This window comes from Ictidomys tridecemlineatus, chromosome 16 (genome assembly GCF_052094955.1).
Source record: "Ictidomys tridecemlineatus isolate mIctTri1 chromosome 16, mIctTri1.hap1, whole genome shotgun sequence".
NCBI lineage: Eukaryota > Metazoa > Chordata > Mammalia > Rodentia > Sciuridae > Ictidomys > Ictidomys tridecemlineatus.
In genome coordinates this window covers 22,982,620-23,001,993 of record NC_135492.1, presented here as the reverse complement: position 1 = coordinate 23,001,993, position 19,374 = coordinate 22,982,620, and the positions used below count along the sequence as shown (strand labels likewise).

At 38.8% G+C, this 19,374-nt stretch overlaps 2 long non-coding RNA genes and 1 pseudogene across 2 annotated transcripts in view; 1 reads left to right on the top strand and 2 right to left on the bottom strand.

Moving 5' to 3' along the window:
• Positions 1–19,374, top strand: part of LOC144371359 (uncharacterized) — a 1,013,058-nt gene that overhangs the window by 439,246 nt on the left and 554,438 nt on the right. The gene's annotated exons all lie outside the window — the stretch shown is intronic.
• Positions 3,519–10,342, bottom strand: LOC144371357 (uncharacterized). Its single transcript, XR_013431428.1, has 3 exons — positions 10,075–10,342; positions 7,626–7,736; positions 3,519–3,695 (listed from the first exon to the last, which is right to left on the bottom strand). It is a non-coding gene; the product is annotated as an uncharacterized LOC144371357 (long non-coding RNA).
• Positions 16,225–17,479, bottom strand: LOC144371499 (nuclear receptor subfamily 1 group D member 2 pseudogene; annotated as a pseudogene).

Here is a 19,374-nt window from a genome sequence, read left to right as displayed (position 1 = left end):
TGTATATAGTGGACACAGGAGTCCACTGGACACATGTTCTCAGAGGTAAAAATGTTTACAAGAGACCGCCCCCCCTCACAGAAAAAAAAGTGAGGAATTAACTGTAGTCCCTTTGGAATGTGAAGTCTTCAACAAAGCCTCATGGATCTCAGGTAAGCAGGCTCCAGAGGCCCTGCTTTATTCATGGGGCTAATGCACAGGACTGTCTCTTTGGTTTCTGTTTTTACTACTAAGTTTTTGTTTTAAAAACCTCATGTCTTTCATACATTTGAAGCATGGACATTTGATTTTCAGAAAACATTAGACTGTTTTATATGAGTTATGGGGTAGGGAGTGGAATAAAAGAGACCAGAAGATTCCTGGAATCGTGGAGGTGCTCATCTGGAATCCCCAAGTGTAATTTTCCTGTGAATAAAGTGTTTTATTTCATTTCTTAATTTTAAATCTCCATTTAGGTGTTGTTTTAAAATATTGGGTGATCTTGCAGTCTCATTCTAGTACCTCATGCTGCACCTCTTTGTAGGTTCTCTAGGATAAGAGGTTTAAAAGTGTTTCTGCATATGAAATGTTGGGGTAATATTATATCTCCTAGGTACCATTATTAAAAGCACTGCTTCCTTTATTCTTCTCACCAGCCTCTCCTAGAGAGTAAGAAGCCTCAAATGTACTCTCCAGAGCTCACTGTATGACAAAGAACAATCTTCATTTTCTTTCATAAAGGAAATTGTCATTTGCTCCATAAGTCAGAACTCACAATGCCTGTATTTAAGAGGAATTGTATTTATCATATTAAAAATATGTGAAAAGGTAAAAAATCAATTCCAAACAGGTATTGCTTAATGGTGAGATTGGTTCTGAGAGATGCATGAGAAGTTTATGTAAGTGTGCACTTACATAAACTAATACAACTCTGATATCAATTTTCACTTGATGATATGATCTGGGGCATCACCATCATATATCTAGTTCATCTTTGAGGACAGCATTGTTACTTGATGCATGACTGAGAGGGAATAACTCTGGGTTCAGTCTGACTGGAATGGAGTCAATGTTGAACCCTCTTAAGTTCCTGTGTGAAAACCTTAACCCTGATGGAATAATATTGAGAGGTGTGGTCTTTAAGGCCAGAGAGGCTCCACCCCCATAGTGAATTGAATCTGTTTTGAGGCATATATTACCTTATAAGTAGCTTTACTCTAAAAGTGAACTATAATTGTTTAACATGTATAGATTCAGGTCTTCTTTTTTGGGTGTATTTCCCTGAGGGTTTTTTAAAATTATGATTATTTTATTAAAACATCATGTAAAATTTACTCTCTCTACCATTTTAAAATGTATGCTTCAGTAGCTTCGTCTACATTACCTTGCCTTGTAAGCACCACGAGCAACTGTCCACAGAGCTCTTTTCACCTTGTAAAACTGATATTTTATAACCATTAAAGCAGAACTCCCCAATGTCTCCTCCTCAGCCCCTGAGGACTACCATTGTATTTCTGTCTCTATGACTTTCACTACTCTAGGTACTTCATATAAATGATATTGCTGGATACGTTATTTTTATTTTTATTATTTGTTTATTTACTTATTTATTTGAGCAATGATCATATCTTTCCCCACAGTACCTACTCCATTTTGTCTTCCCACCAACAGTAATGTTGACCATCTTTTTACATGCTTGATGAAAATTTGTTTATTCACTTATTTATTTTTTTGGAGAAATGTCTATTCCAATCCTTTGTCTACTTTAAATTATAGTTGTGGTTCTTTATGTCTTGATATCAACACTTTATCAGATATTATTTTCAAAAGCATTGTTCTATTCCACAGATGGTCCTTTTATTTTCTTCATTGTGTCCTTTGATTCACAGTTCTTTATTTAATTGTAGTCTAATATATTTTGTTTTTGTTTGTATTTTAGTGACATACCTATAAAATTGTTGCCAAATTCAACATTATTAAACCTTCCCCCACATTTTCTTATGGCAGGTTTATCCATCTTTTTTTTTTTCAATTTTGAGATGATTTTTGCTTATGGGGTAAAATGTCCAACTTGATTCTTTGCACATGATTATCTAGTTTTTCGAGCACCAATTGTTAACTTCTGCCTAGTGTTTCTTTTGAATCCAAAATAAATGCTCCATTTTTGTTTTCTATGGAAGAATGGATGCCTTCCAAGTGGATTAGGTCACCCACAGAGGAGGAAAGGACAAAAAATAAAAGGAGGGAGTATCAATCAAACATGTCCTTAATACATGGTTAATGTTAAAAATTCATTATTTTGTTCAATTAACAATGGACTAGTAGCAAGGCACAGGGGGCCATGCCTTTTTTTGCAGTGACTCCTTTAGTCTGAGGCAGGAAGATCTCAATTTTGAGGCCACTTTGTAGGACCCTGTCTCAAAGTTAAAAAAAGTGGGGGGTGGGCTGGATGAAGCTCTGTGATAAAGCCAGTGAGACAGCTGCTGGGTTTATCCCCTACCCTACTGAAAAATACCAAAACAAAAAAACAGAAAACAAAATACAACAAAAACAAACAAGCAAACAAACGTAACAAAAACAAAACAAAAAAAAAAACAAGCCATTGGATGGAGAGACAGGAAGGAGGAGGAGAGAGTAGGGCTATTCCTGCCATTTTTCTTCTTTGGTATATCTTCCAGCGCTCGCTCGCTCGCGCTCTCTCTCTCTCTCTCTCTCTCTCTCTCTCTCTCTCTCTCTCTCTCTCTCTTTGTGTGTGTGTGTGTGTGTGTGTTTGTGTGTGTGTGTATTTGTGTTTCTCCATTTGTTATTCTACTGCTTCAACTTGTTTGTTTTTTTTCTCTTTCTTTGTAGTGGCATGTTTTGACTTCCTTGTCATTTCCTTTGGTGTCATATCTGTAGCTCTTTTTCTTACAGTAAAAAGAATTAAATTACAATATTTTATTTTCATGTTAATACTAAATTAGCTTCAATCTCATAAATACATTATTTCTTCATAGTCCTATTTCCTACTTTGTGTCCTCATTTTTCTTTATTTTTTGTGTCATTCTGGGATTAAACCCAGAGGTGTTCTCCCACTGAGCTACATGCATAGCTTTTTTGCTTTTTCTATTTTGGTGTGACCCAGTGGTAGAGGGTTTGCCTAGTATGCCTGAGGCCTTGGCTTCAATCTGTAATACCATCAAACAAATGTACTCACCATACAATCCTTGACATTCTATGTCCAGTGTTTTAACACTACCATCCCACTGGAGGGGGGTTAGGAAAGGGTAATATAAACATGCTACAAAACTTCAAGTATCATTTATTTGATTAGTATGTTGAAGGATAAGCTCACTTTGAATGTCATAGTATGAGCAAAACTCAAAATGGTCAGAATCATCCATATTGTTGGTTATCAGGTTGATGTGAACTGGTTTATTTGTACTTCCTCGATTACTGTTATGGCTGAGCATTTTTTATTGGTCTCTTTCTATATATTTTGAAATTGTGTTAGAATAAAATTTTTTCCAGCCATGCAGATCATAATATCATGTTCTTCTCATATTTTTAAGGATCAGCCATTAATCCATTGTTGGTTTTATTATAAAGAATCAGTTGTGAAGCAGAGCTCCATCTTGCAAAAATCTGGTTGAACAAGTGTTCTTTTCTTTCTCTGGATGCCTCTAGCATTCTTAAGTTCTTTTCTTTCTGTTTTTGGTATTTTTTCAGCATCTTCACTTGAAGATAGTCACAAAGATGTAAGAGGAACAAAACAAAAAAGATAAAAAGAAAAATCATGGCACACATGTAGAAAACATGATTTAGAGATTCTTAATTGATCATTTGTACAGAATCCATCCCCAGATTTCTGCATCAGGAAACAGCTAGCCAAGCAAATGCACTGCCATATATGTAAAATCAATGCAATTCAAATCCAAAAATTTGCAAGAACATATTTTTTACATGATACAGGAAATATAAATTTTTCTTTGAAAATGTTTCATGTCACTTCTCCACATAGGATATTGTTGACCCTTGTCACATATTTACTTCAGTGTGACTGTGACTGTATAATATTACTTTTATGAAAAAATCAAGTATTGGGAGGCAGGTATTGGAGTAGGCACCAATTAAGATTCTCTGTAATTATCAAGAATAGGAATCCTGCCAGGTTTTTATCATGGTGCTGGCTGTGAAATTAAACAAAACTAGAAAAGTTGAATATTTTAAAGGTTTAATTGGTAGTCTGCAGAGATGTTGGGTATTCTGTGAGAGAAGTTAAGAACAACTCTACAATTTGTCTTGATCAGATTTCTTGCTGGAGACATTAGAAGTTTTTACTTGAGATCTGTCAAATATGCCAATCAAACCTCCAAGAGGTGATCCCCTAAGATACAGAAGAAAGGATGTGGTTCAATTATGTCCAACATGTGGCACCTTACAGTATTAGTAGGTACTTTGTAGCCATTTGTTACATGAGCCAATATTTTGTTTTGGGAATTTCTTTTTTTTTAAGAGAGAGTGAGAGAGGAGAGAGAGAGAGAGAGAATTTTTAATATTTATTTTTTAGTTCTTGGCGGACACAACATCTTTGTTGGTATGTGGTGCTGAGGATCGAACCCGGGCCGCACGCATGCTAGGCGAGCATGCTACCGTTGAGCCACATCCCCAGCCCCCGGGAAATTTCTGATAAGATATTTTTTGTGAATCATCATTAAAGCTTCACAAAGTTTTACTGTATTGGGATTGCACTAATTCACTGAGTCAGGTTTCCATATACCTTTCTTCTATCATTATTCACTGGTTATTGAAAATATTGGTTGCTTGAGACTAGGATGACATTTTCTTAGAGAAAATAAGAAAGGGAATATAAAAACATTGTTGCAAAATAAAAGAATAGCAAATTCTCTGTAAGCTATGGTGTTATTGTGTTATAAAAGTTCCATGAACTGGAAACATTTCAAAGGTCCTGTAAATCAATGATGCTGTACAAATCAGTAGAAAATCTGAACAAGATAATTACAGGGAGATAAATTTGTTTGAAAAGCAGTGTAACTGTTTAGAATGGGCCCATGTGATCCAGAAGCAAGCATGGTCAGGGAGAGGATCCTAAGAGGTCTGGATATGAGAAAGGGAGCATCTGCCTTTTGGCTTCATCTTTTTGTAACAGACCTGCTAACTGATCTGTATCCATTGACAAATTATGAATGCTACCACCTTATTTCATTGCGTCTAATTATATTGGAAGAGAAAATGATAACAGTGTTGTGTTTAGAGATACCAGTTTTATTAAGTAGAGTTAAATTTTTAACCATCCTATGTGTGGATCAAAGATTCTTCTAGATATTTACCTAAATCCATTCTGAGTTTGGAGATGTTTTCCAGGAGTGTGTAAATATCAAAAATCTTCCAGACACTCTTGCCTGTGACCCTCTACAACCATAGATAATTAAGTTACATAGGCTAAAAAGCATTTTTTCATTTTTAAGCTCATGACTCTAAGCTTTGGGGATCATGGCTGGCATTGCAATTATACTCAATTGGTGCAGGAGAAAAAAGTAGACTAGAGTCCTTTTGTGCAATTATTAAGATCACATCTATAACACACTGTCTAGTATTTACAAACTTTTGTTCTGTTCATGACTTTTATATGCAATGCACTTAAGAATAATCTTACAATACATTGAGTCATGTGTGTTGATGGGGCAACTTGAGAAAAGTCAAGAAGCTGTGGGAATGTGCATAGGGTAGCTGGGGTTCTGCTCAGTCTAATTGAAGAGGTTGAAGAGAGGTTGCTGGGAGATTTTGAAAAGCCTGGGTTCACCTGGATAGAAGGGCTGATGCAGATTCTGAGGAATTTGGGAGTTGGGAATTGTTCACCATTTATAACCTGCACAATAACCTCCATGATTCAGCCCAGGAAGGATTGTCTTTTTTGGTGCATATTCCAGGACAATAAGCAAGTCAATGATAATGCTGAAATTACAGTTTACAATAAAATATTTGTCTGAAAATAATTTCTTTCTTTTTAGATTGGTTTCAAAATACAAAATCCAGACTATGATATGGAGAGAAACAGAGAATGTTTGTTGCTAGAAGATGACATGATTTCCCTGTCCAAGGTAACCCCATTTTAGGCACCAGGTTGTCCAGATGAAGTATGACAACAGGGCCACTGAACACATCTTCCCCCAAGCAGGCTCCACTGGAAGGACCTAGCTCCTTTCCTATGGAGACCTGGGGACTTCCCAGTGAAGAGGATGGCTCATGTGACTCTGTGTTCCAAAGGCATTAGAAAACAACTAAGTTGTGCTTCACTGGGTGAAGGGGCCACAGGAAGTGAAAGTTCTCCCAGTTTCAGTCAAACCATCTGCAGTCATCCTGCTTGATCTCTGCAGCATTTTGAGAGGGCCACATTCATAATGGAGAAAAGCTAGCAGAGCAGTCCCTTGCCTTTGTCCTGTGTTGACAGTGTGCAGGGAAAGACACAGCAGCAGCAGAACCAGGAGCTCTCTGGTCATACTAGCTTGTGAAGGACAGTAGCAGAGTGACTGGGGATATTATATTCTACAGCTGCAACAGCCTCAGGATTACCAAGAGAAGCTGCCATTTCAGGACCTACTTCTAATGTCCCAGAAGCATGGGGACTTAGGGCAGCAGGTGCCCTCATTTCTACAACAGCAGAGTTCAGGTTGCCAAGGAATGGAGAGGCCTCAAGTTCTCTGATGCAGTGCACAGCTCCTCCACAAATGGAACTCAGTTCTCTGCCACAGCCTTTTGGGCAGAGTGTCAAAGATATCTGAACATGTCTAGGTGAGCATTCAGATACTGTCGATCTGAATTTTTGAGAAAAACTTCAAAGAGGGCAGTATCTTGAACTTCTCATTTTGAAAACATTTTCACAATTTTGAGCTTTAGGATATGAAGCCCTATGAAGTCATCCAGAGAGTCTCCTGTCTGTCCATCTCCTGCCAACGCAGCTCTGCAGGCTACATCCCTCAAACCACTAGGGGGCACCATTCATACAATGCCAGTGCAGGAGTGGAGGTGCTCTTCCTGAATTCCCAGTTGACTCTTGGGGTATTTTGTGTAGAAGTAGAGGAAGGATAGACTACTCTTTGTCAGCTCTTCCCATTTCACTGTCATAATATTTAATTACAAAACAGTGTATACTGGTTAGGACCATTAAGCAACATCAGGGGTAGTGAAGAAAGCTTGCACTTGTGGTTATTGCCCTTTGCCCACCTCTTGGAATCATTTGTGAAGAGGCTCATATCCTATGTTTGTCATGCTTCTCACATTTAAGTGTGAAATTGTGAAATAATATTAAATGACACAATAAACATGTTTTGTATGAATTTCCATAACATACCCATCTTCATTTTATAAATATCTTCCTTTCTATAATGAGGCTGAATACAGGGGGAGAAATAGCAACACTCCAACCAGGGAAATGTGTTATTTGCACAATCAATCACTTTGTATGGTCACTTGGAATTTATATTGAAGTTGCAGGAGATGCCTTGATCTTCATTCCTCATAACATCCTTGAGAAGTGGGTGTCAATTTTTGTGTGGTGTTTTCTGTGCAGATGGAAAAGCACAGCACAGAAAGCATAGGAGGATTCCTGCCAAAGTCAGCACAGACAGAGGAATAAAGACACTCACCTGGGTTTCTCAGCTCACAGGGGCAGGCAGCCTCCAGCACTTAGCTTGCCTGGGGCTTGCTAAGGTGGAGTAAGATGTCCCACCAGGAGAGGAAGATGCAGGCATCACCTCCTGTGCTTAAGACAACAGTCCTTTGTAAGGCATTGCAAGTGGCCTCACCTCCTCAGGAACTGGTGAGAACCCACATGAAAATGCTTAGCTTTCAGGGAAGAAATGGGACAGTACACATTGGGAAAAGGAAAAGACACTTTTGCTGTTTGGATGGTAACTGCTGAGATGGTAGTGCAGGGAGTATTTAAGTCAGTGCTGAGGTCAAAAATTGACTTTTACACTTCAAGACTTAGAATCCAAGCCAAGACTTTCCCTCAGAGATCCTGTGGCTTAAATAATCAGGATAGATAAGCAGAAGCATTTCCACTTCACTGGGACCCAGGACTTACAGGAAATTACTCTGTTTCATGTCTGATTAGTATGGAAATTGATTTTATAGAGATAGAAGTACACAGACCCCAGACTGAGAGTCCTCCATACCACTACTTCCCACCTCATGCTTGAAACCTGGGCCATACCAACCCTGGGCCTCCAGGGTATCTGGAGCTGAAGGTGATTTTGCCTGCTGGCTGGCTGCTCCCTTGCTATACTCCCATCCTAGAGGGCAACTCTGAGTTTCAAGTGTGTCCACCAATCCCTGCATTGGGGCTACCAATGCAGTCACACTTGGTTAACACAGCAGGGGAGAGAATATGCTAGCCATCCTGGCAAGATTCTAGTTAGAAAAATAAGCCATGTTTAAAGCACACAGACTGTTCAGTTGTTCTCTTTATGCTCTTAAAGTAAACAGAAATAAACAATGAATTGCCTAAAAATTATACTGCACTTGCCCGCATGAGCTGATTGAGTTCTGAGGCTGGGGTGACAAGGATGGGGAATTGATTATTAGCCACACCTGCTAAGTGTGACTATCAACCTGTGGCTGAGCAAGTGAAGTGCCTTTATCACTGTTGGCTCCTGTCTCCAACCTCCTGAGATCCTAAAGATCATATTCTGCCTGGCACAGTGTTGCATGCCAATAATCCCAGCAGTTGGGGAGGCTGAGTCAGATGGATTGCAAGTTCAAAACTTAGCAAGGGCCCTAAGCAACTCAGTGAGACCCTGTCTCAAAATAACAAGTAAAAAGGGTAAGAATGTGGCTCAGTGTGTTCAATCCATGGTACCAAGAAATAATATAAAAAAGTGCTTCTCACTTCCACGATTACAGTCTCTTTGTGTGTCCTGTGTGTTGACTCAATAAATATTCTCAAGACAAAATCCAGGTCCCCCAGAGCCAGAGGGCTCAGGGGCCATCCAAATTAACTCCATAACCTTATGATGAAGATTAAGAGAGATTTCCTAAACTAAAAATGCACTTTGCTGCTTCAGTGAAAATTGCTATACTTATACTCTAAGAAGTTCCAAAAGAATGTGTGGTTATCTCACAGAACAGGCTCCAAGAAGATAAGACACCATGCCTGTGGATTTTCTTTTTAAGAAAAGTGCTCCATTTTATTATAGGGCCTGAAAAAGTTATTTTGGGGTAGGTCCAAAAAGATGGTTGTGGATATACATTTTGTAGGTTATTCTTGATCTTAAGAATACTGGCCACATCTGATGTGATTTTTGCATGAGGTAAACCCATACGTTTACTTAAAAAAAAAAAAAGGAATGGCATATCTGAAACCTCCAAAACAAGGCATGGATCTCAAGCAGCATCCTGAGCAGATGAGTGTCTTGGCCAATGACTAAGGCCTCCTGCAAGCTCTACAGGCGAGGCTTACTGGAGCCCTGAAGGCCTGCAAATGGAGCTGTAGAGACAAGGAGGTCATCAAGTAGGACAGACACATTAAGCTGTGGTGTTCTGGCTTCCTTTATGTGTGTTTCTACTTTATTTAAAAAAAAAAGAAGAAAAGGACTAACAATAACCCTTTTACTTGCAGAAGATTGACTCTGGAGTCTTCCTTAATGAAAAGAGGAGTTTAAACAAAAATAAGCCAGTGAAAAATCCCATGCTTAAATAAAATCTCCACATCTGCATGACCCTGGGCCCTCTCCTGGATTCTCATGTCACTGCCTGCATCCAGTCTGACAGCATAAGCCCAGACACCTTACCCTGAGACACCCAATTCAGAAAGCATGTGAAAGCAGCTCATCAACATGCAAGTGACTGATCCTGCATGAATCTAAGACTCAACTGTGTTAAATAATTCATTGCCACATTTGGAAATCTATTAGGTGCATAGAAGGAGGAAAGTAAGGTCAGCTCTTTTTCAGAGAAATACTTAATATCTCAAGATGTCCCCCTTTAATGTCTGAATATCAATTTTGCTACTGAAAACTGTCTCAGGGTATTTACTTCCAAGGCCCAAGTTAAGGTAAGAAATTAGAAGTAAAAGTTGAAATGAATATAGTTTACCTGAAACCTGGGTCTTAAGCCTTCTTTACAAACCCTGTGGGAGGTAGGCAGCCTACAACTGCACACGTGCAGAGATGGCAGTCTCCTTCTCGTCCAGGGCAGTGCACTTGTACTGAGCAGCACACTGAAGAGAGAGAGAGAGAGAGAGAGAGAGAGAGAGAGAGAGAGAGAGAGAGAGAGAGAGAGAACCACCCAGACCCAACTCCAGACTGTGCTATCTCGCTTGCTAAGGAATTGTGGAAAATCGACTCCATTCCCAAGCCCCAGTTTTCCCACTGGTAACATAGTAGGTAAGAGGACAGACTCTAGAGCAAGACTGCTTGGGCCCAGATCCCAGCCCTGCCACATACTGCCATGAGATTCAGGCTTTTTACTCAACCTCTTGGAACTGTCCCCTTATAGGTAAAGCAGGGATAAATATACAATTACCAAGGAGTGTTGTTTTGAGGATGAAATGGCTATCTTCATATGTAAACTCCCCATACTTGCTGGCTTCAAGAACATCAAGGGTTAAATGGTCTCTGTACATACAGCCTCTGGACACTCCTGATGTGAGGATGTGGTAGCTACATGGGTCACTGACTGGGCATCTGTTCTAGACAAGCATTATCTGTCTCCTTAACCTTAGCAGTGAGAGTAGAAAAGAAAGGTGAAGGGATGAAGTGACCCACTCCGAGCTTCACAGAGGAAGTGGCAGACCTGGTTTAGAACCTACCAGGGCCTGACTGCACATCCTCACCTCCAATTCAAGTGTTTCCTTTGGTAGGTCACATTTACTGAAGGCACCCCCGTTTTCAGAACTTTCTTCTCTATTCTTCACCACAGCAGTTGAGGCTACAGATTGTCCTAGTTTGCCTCCTAAAACACTCCTGGGGCCCTGACTCTGGGAATCTCAGGTGTATGCACTGGCCCCCACTATCCACTTGGCCTCTCCCAGAGTCTGGATGTCTGTCTGGTGACTCCACTGGCTGAGCCAGGACCCTGCCTCTGGTTAGAGAGGAAAACTGAAGTTTCTAGGACATAGCAGGCCAACACTGGAGGGGTCATTGTTAATATTAAAGTAAAACTGGGCTCTTAATTCTTAAGTTGGACCTCACCTTTTTTTTTTCTGGGATGTTCTTCAACAGCTTTGGAAGGAAATCCTGGAATAAGAAAAAAAAGAAAATCATTAAAGATGTTTATCAATAAGAAACTGCCAGAATGATGCCAGAGATTGAGTATTCCCAGCTGCTGACAGCTCACCTGATAGTAGAGCAAGACTAGGCAACTTATTAGGTTGTACACTTAATTAATTAATTTTCCAGAGCTTCAATCCAATCATTTAGAGAGATTTGTTTTTTTTTAAACTATGATCAAGTTGAAAAATATAATGCTTGTTATTCAGACCTAACCCCTGACAGTGTATTTGGTATTTACATGCTTTCAAATGTTGCCAGAGTATTGAGCATCCTTCCTTTCTTCTCACCCACATTCCTCTCAGGAGCTTTCTGAGTTAACCCAGTGAGCAACCTACACGTGTAGAGGCTGGAACTAATTTGCAACTCACCTGCATTGCTCCATGGAAGATAACAACAAAGATCAAATTGATAAACATGTCAATCAAGGGACAAAGATTTCCACAATTCTGAACACACAGTAAAATCCTTTATCTCCATTCACAACCTCTTCTCATACTACTACACAAATCTTTAGTCATTGGTTATCTAAGGTGCCTTTAAAATACAATCTGTTAACCTGAAGGCAAAAATGACTGTCTCTTTTGACTCATTCTTAATGGAAAATTTCACACACAATAAAAAGTAGGCAAAATAGGATAATTAACCCTCATATATATCAACCCAGAGCCAATCCTGCCCCTTCACTTTCTTGCCTCCTGTATTTAGAAGCAAATCCCAATTAGTATATAATTTTATCAATATATGTTCTACTAAATATCTCTAAAAGTTAAGAAATCTTTTAAGAGTAAGACCTAAAAATTCAAATATGAATGTTTGTTTATATTTAATTTGTACCTTGTACACTGTAATCCAACTTCTCAGCCCGACTGTTTTTGAATTTGATTCAATCTTAATTGGTGTTGTTAGATAAAATACAGAATGCCTACTTAAACTGGGGGCAGAAATATGCAAAAAAATTTATTGTTTATCTGAAATTAAAATTTGGCTTCATTTTTCTGTTCTGTATTTTATTTTCTGTGTGGGCAACCCTAGTGTCCACCTTTCATCCTCTGAGTGCTGAACAGATACATTTTGGATAACTATAAACATGAAACAAAGAATAATATTTAGCTTTCTTGAAAGCTGATGATATTGAACAACAAAGAAGTGTTTAATAAACAGAAAATAATTTTTTAAAAATGGGTCCTTGAAAGACAGGACCCACTATGCATATGGCAAATGAGAGTCCCTCCTGACCAAAGTCCTCCCAAAAGGAGTGTCTGCAAGTACCGAGTTCACCCAGGACTCTGACTGTGAGAAAGACAATGGCACAGCTCTCCACACTACAAGACAGAAGGACCCACAGAGGGAGAAACCTGCAGTCTGTTCTTTTTCTAATCCTGCTCTGAAGTGCAGTCATGGCTCCACTGGCACAGTCAGCCGTCCCATCCACACGAGTTCACAAGTGGTCACAGTCCATTTCTGTTAGAGGCAAGCTTTCCTTATTAAGGTACTAATAAAAGATGTATTCCTTGCAAGCTCTGTTCTCCTCCTAAGACTTTACTTTTCCATTGCTCCTTAACTGAGAATAAACAACATAAAATATTTAAAGTACTGAACATGCCAAAAAAAAATAAAATAAAACAAATAGGGCATAGGAGAACTCCCCTTTAACTAATGCTGTACAAAGGCACATACCAGAAATATTTGGAGACAAATGCCAAGGGAAACTAGAGCAGGATTTAGGATGCAACAATTTGTTTTGCTCAAAGTCCTAAGAGTCATTTTTTTAATTATTTAAAGAATTATTTTGTAAAACTTCAAATTAAAAGTTAATTGATAACAATCTATTAACATATTTCTCTGTAAATTCAATATATTAGAAAATTGCCTTACAGATTGGTTTTTCATTGACTTATTGGCATGATTTTTGGTTCTTTTCTTTTTTCAGTTAGAAATAATATTTATTATCCCCTCCCCCCATGTACATATTACTTCTCAGAAACATGAAGATATTATCCATGTCCTCATCAATTACAGTATGTAGAAAATAAACAACTCATATCCTGTCAACAATATATTTTCTATCTTTTTAAAACAATAGCCATTTTATTTTTATGTTAATTCAAGAATAGTTTCAAGTTTAATTTTTTGGATTAAATCAATACAGTCTTTGTTTACAATTTTCTGACAGAGCCCTCCCCCCACCCCTAAAAATTTCTATATCCTAAGTGATAAAGTCTTATTGTACATTCAGCAAACTCTATATTGGAAAAGAAAAAGAAAAATTGAGATACGTATTTACTCTCGTGCACAGTAATAAATCTAGCTGAGCTTCTACACATTGCTGTGTGATGATGTTTGCAAAAAATAAATCACCTCATCAAATTACAATGGTAATTTCTTAAAATATACATATGAAAGCAATACACTTAATCCAATGAAATTTTCTTCTGATTTTTAAATCTGTAATTAAACTATCACCATAAGGACAAGCTTCATCCCAAGATGTTTCTCCTTACCCTCAGCTATTTCTCTCTGAATCCTGAAGTTCTCTCTCAGATCCCATAGACATATATTAAATGCACAGGGGAAAAATGTTTTAGCTTGCTGACATAATGCCCACATTTAAACTTTAAAATGTAAAATCAGAGTTAAAGCATCACTTAAATTGTACAGTACATTATTAAGCAACAGACTCAGAAGTTCCCTACATTGGTTGTCCTCTTTGCACTTAATAAGTCTGTAACATGACTCAATCAAAGAATGTGCTTGTGATCGGCTGCTTGTGTAACTTTAGAAATAGCAGTTTTATACTGGGCTATTTTCAAATATGAGAAAGGCTATGAGTGGTATATGAACTGTTAATTTTGTTTCCCATTACCTATAGGAGGAATTTATTCAAATAAAATTTTACAAAACAAAATGAGAATCTCTATGCCTACATGTGGATGCATATATGTATATATTAATCCTAACTAAAGTTTTACAAGCAATACTAGCATAGTTCTGGTTACACATTCCTAATGACTTAATGATCTTAAAGATACATGTAATAAAGTGGCTTATGTAAAAGGCAAAATTTAAGAATGTGATCTATGAAATTTTCAATATCACTTCAAAAAGCTGTTTCTATCCCTCATAGAAGAAAACTATGCAACTGTTTATCTTAGGAGAAAATATAAAAAGATAATGCTATTACGTAAGAATTCACAAAACTATAACTGTGTATTCTGTAACCGTCATACTACTTCAGGTAAATCACAGTTGCGGTTCGTGTTGTGTTACAGACATCACCATCACCTTTCCTCTTTTATAATGAGAGGTTTTTTCTTTTTTAAAATTATTTAATGAGTGGCACAGAAATTCAAATCCCAGTAGCAACAAGTTAAACTATATTAAAAAATAAGGAATTCTGTTTGCATAACAGGAAAGTAACAGGCTTAGTGCAGTAAAGTGAGCTCTTAACATTTTACAATTTTATATAATCCAAATATTATAAAGAAGGCATCTCTACCAAAAAAGTCCAATTAATTTCTATTTTTCAGGGAAAAATAAAAACATGAAATTCTAAAACTTTGGCTATTTCTACCACTGCCATGAACAGAGGCTGATCTGAAGTATTTAATAAAACCATAAGACATGTGGATCAAAGTCTCTGACTACACAATTTCTAAGCCTGTAGGTCATATAGTAAATGATTTCAAATTATAGATTAAATCTAATTGACAAAGTCCCTGTAGTGTTATTTTAGGAGGGGAAAAAACACATAAACTAAGGACACACACATATGCAAACACATACAAGCACACATGCAACACAGTAAACAGTTTCCTTAATTAGTTCTCCAGAAAGAACCAAAATTCTTTATCATGTCATCAAGCTGCAGCATGTGTACGAGGGGCAGCAATGCAACCTTACAGCACAAGGTAAGAATCTGGATGAACTTCTAAAGAACTAGTACCTTGAACCAAAGATTTACCAAAGATGAACTCAAAAATACACATTTTTTAAAAAATTGGACTTGATTGCCTGCTGCACTTTTACATAAAGTGTCACTTAAATAAAAATAGAACATGAATTCAATATTCTACCATCTAAACATTTTAGAGCAATGGTTATGTTATCATCAACAAGTAAAATCAACAAGCATCTAATTCGGGTCTTTTAACACCTTTTAAATTTATTGTATGATAAAGTTCTTCATGGTTTAAAATATTGTAAAGAGATATATTTATGTATAACTATTCATATACATACTTTGTACACATATTATGTATTTGATGTATCTATAAACTCTGAATGTATGTATCAGAAGGATACCCACACATATGCAGGAACCCTAAATTGACTGGTGTGATGTGTGAAATTTTTTCCCAGAAATGCTCAGAAATAAGAAAAGAATATTATTATGAATAACTGTAATAGAAAACATTTTACCTTTTTTATATAGTACTTGTATTCCAAGAGGTAAATATGCTTTATAGAGATTTCTTATTATCTCTGTGAGGTTGGGCACTGAGGACACTATCAATTCTCATTTTCCACAACCAAGTACATGCCCAAGTTCATATACTTTAAAAGTGGCAAAGTAAAATACAAACATTAAGCTCTCCCAGCCTCCAAAGTATTTGATAACCAGATCTAACAGTCCTGTGGTGATACCAAGATTTCCAATATTCAACACAACTTCTACCACAAAGGATTGATTTTTTACATCCTCCTGTACTTGTGATCGTGCACTATATGTATATCACAGGGAGAATAAAATGGTTTTTGGTTTTGGCAGATGAAAAAGTCTAACATTTAGTGTGATTATAATCCAGTATAACTTCTCCAGTCTAAGTGTGACACAGCTAATTGGTCCACTGGGGAGATGCAGTCAATGTCTAATCATGGCTGAAGAGTTCCTGATCCAAACAGCTACTGTATGATCACAGAGATAACCTACAATCTTGTATTGTCTTTTTTATCTCCATATAGGGTACACACATATAAATAAGCATTTTAGCACAAAATGTGCAGTTAGCATCAGTTCATGTTCAAATAAACAAAGGCCTTAAGGATGAACTTTGAAGGCCAAGAGCTCCTCAGAGGGCATGTTGTTTAAAGATAGAAGATCTGGAAACTTTAGAAGTAGTTTTGTAAAAATAGAGCCTCGTTTGGATGGTTTTTCATTATTAAGGTCCTTAGTGCATGAATGAGGGTTTCCTGCAAAGCCTCCACAGAGTTGACATTTTCTATTCCAGATTGATCTGCAGATACTAGGACAACTGTGGTAAACAAACTCATCTCTTCATCACTAAGCTGCAGGGCATTTAGCTTCTCACTAAATTCAAACAGAGAGTTTAGCAGATCCCCTGCTCCTACTGAGTGTAAATGATCCACACTATTTCTCTTTTCACTTAAGAAGGTGACAGTATGCTCTTTTGCATCAAATAATGATGCAAACTGTATCATTAAAACCTCAAAAGTCCCAGTGTTTAAAAGGTTGACCTGGTCATGCTGAGAGAGATCTCTGAATCCTGGAGTATGCTTTGCAAATTCCAACACTTCTTTCACTGCTGGAGTGAAGTTCTTGGAAAATTCTTCCCAGATTTTATACCCTGATTTATGTGATCCATAGATGGAGGCTTACTCATTGGACAAACCAGAGGCATCCTCCCTCCAGTGTTGCACAGGTAACTATTCTTGTTCTTATTCTGAGAAAATCCATCTATTGGAACTCCATCACATACTCTGAGTATAAGCATTGGAGAAGTTCATACAATGCCCATTTGCAATACAAATGGCATGCCCATTTGGGAAATGTATTATGTTCCTCCCTTTGTACTGTCCATTGAGATGCTGCTGGCTCTCACTACAAGGAGAATGGCTGTTAAGGCCATTGCCATAATGGTCATGGTTTAAATTTTACCGCTCCATGTTCTTGGGAATCCACTCTCCTCTCTGGGGCCACATGCTCTCAGCTGAGTTTTCTTGCTGCTTTTGATTACACAAAAATGTATCCTTGAGGGCTCCTGTCACCATGCCAATCATCTCTTCCTTTGCAAAATCAGAAGAGGGAAGAGGAGAGCTTTTGATGTTTTCTTTCTCCAACTGGGGGATCGGTCGCAGTTGTTCCTGGGCTGGTAAAGATGTCTGTTCATGATGTTCTACTAATTTGTCATTCTGCAAGTGACCACTGAACTGCTGTTCATCATGATCTTCATCACATTTTGCATTTCAATTAGCCTCCTCTGTTTTTTTTTTTTTTACATATACATGATGGAATATTACCCAGCCATAAAGAAGAATGAAATTATGGTATTTGCTGGTAAATGGATGGAACTGAAGGTTGTCATTCTAAGTTTAATAAGGCAGTCTCCAAACACAAAAGGCTGAAAACTCTCTCTGATATGCAGATGTTGACTTACAATGGGCAGGAGTGGGGAGAGTAAGTTCACAGGAGTGGACAGGTAGAATTGGAGGAAAGGAAGGGAGGATGGGATTGGAAAAGACACTAGAATAAATGGGACATCATTTTTATATGTTAATATATTAATATACAACCAGTGTAACTCCACTTCATGTAGAACCACAGGGATGGCAAGTTGTACTCCATGTATGTGTGATACATCGAAATATATTCTACTGTCATGTAAAAAAAATTTGATTTGGGGGCTTGCACCTGTAGCCTCAGCACTCAGGAGGCTGTGTCAGGAAAATCACATGCACTCAGAAGTTTGGGCAACAGAGGAAGACCCTATCTAACATACACACATACACACAGAAAACAAAAAGAACACTTTTGAAAATAGCAAAAACTGGATCAGCAGCATCCCAACAAAGAAAATAGTACAGCCTCCTGGGATGGACTTCAAAAAGATGCCAGAAAGGATAAGAATTAGGATTCTGGCCCCCTGGCTAACTCTTTCTCTGCCCCTCTCACAGCCTTCCACTCAGCTGTGCAGCACTGAGCTGACCACATCCTGCGACTTTACCAAAAAGAAGCAGGAATAATTTCATCTTTTCTCTCTTTTGACTGTGGAGGGCTGGAAATGCATGCTGGAGATAGATGAACAAAACGTGTAACACCAACATCTTGGAAGACCCTGATAAGCAGCAGAGCTCCAGGTTCCAATGCAAGCAGAGGAACAAGCATTCACCCAGACTACCCTCATTTGGAAAGGCGGCACCCTATTTGGTCATGAGAATCTTGGTCAGAGGACACTTAACACATCTGCAAGAGACTCAAAGCCAGTTCTCCAACAAAAGCCAGCTAAGGCCATAGCAGAGTCTGACTCCTCCCTCCTCCATGCACAATGGCCAAGGCTCAAACTGCAGCTCAGAGAGGAAAAAAAGCAAGCCTAAGAAGAATCAGGAAAGGAAGCAAGGATCATGTTCCAATATAAATAAAAATTCATATGAAAGATCCAGGCATTGCTATCAGTGCTAAGAAGGAGCAAAAAGAAAAATTTTGCAACTGTGTAAACTAACATGTCCTGCAAAGAACAGCAAAAAGAACCAGAGGGGCCGCTCCGGGCTCCAGCATCAGCTGGCCCGGGCGAGCAGCCCGACCCAGAGACATACTTCTGCCTGCTCTGGGCTGAGAGGGGGCTGGAGAAAAGGGGAGAGTGAGGAGGTGCGCCCTGGCTTTCTGGGCAGCCCAGCTCCAGCCTGGTATAGCAGTCCTCTCTGCAGTCCTGGACCAAGAAGGACAAGCACAAAGCCATCCAGGGCATGAGGCCTGCCACCTGTGGAAAGAGGGTGTCCCCAACCCACAGCCAGCTTCTTCCCTGTAACATGAAAGTGATAATAACTGACTGCTCCCAGGGCACTGGGCAGGGACTGGGCCAGGAGGCATAGAGCCGAGCTCCACAGTGGGCCCTGCCAGCACAGGTGTCCAGCGGGGTCTGTGTGGAGGGGTGTGTTCCTCAGCTCCTCCAACTGCACTGCAGGAAGCCAGCACCTGCCTCCTGGTGACAGTTCCCAGGCGCTTCAGAGAGGAGGAATGGGGCCGGCACAAGGCGCTTCTCTTAGGACATGGAGTAGCCAGGCCCCTGTTTACCCCAACCCCCATACTCTCCCACCAGGCAGCACTCCTTGCTCAGACAAGGACCTCTGCTGCCCTCAGGACACAGGCTGGTCCTCATCCAGAGTG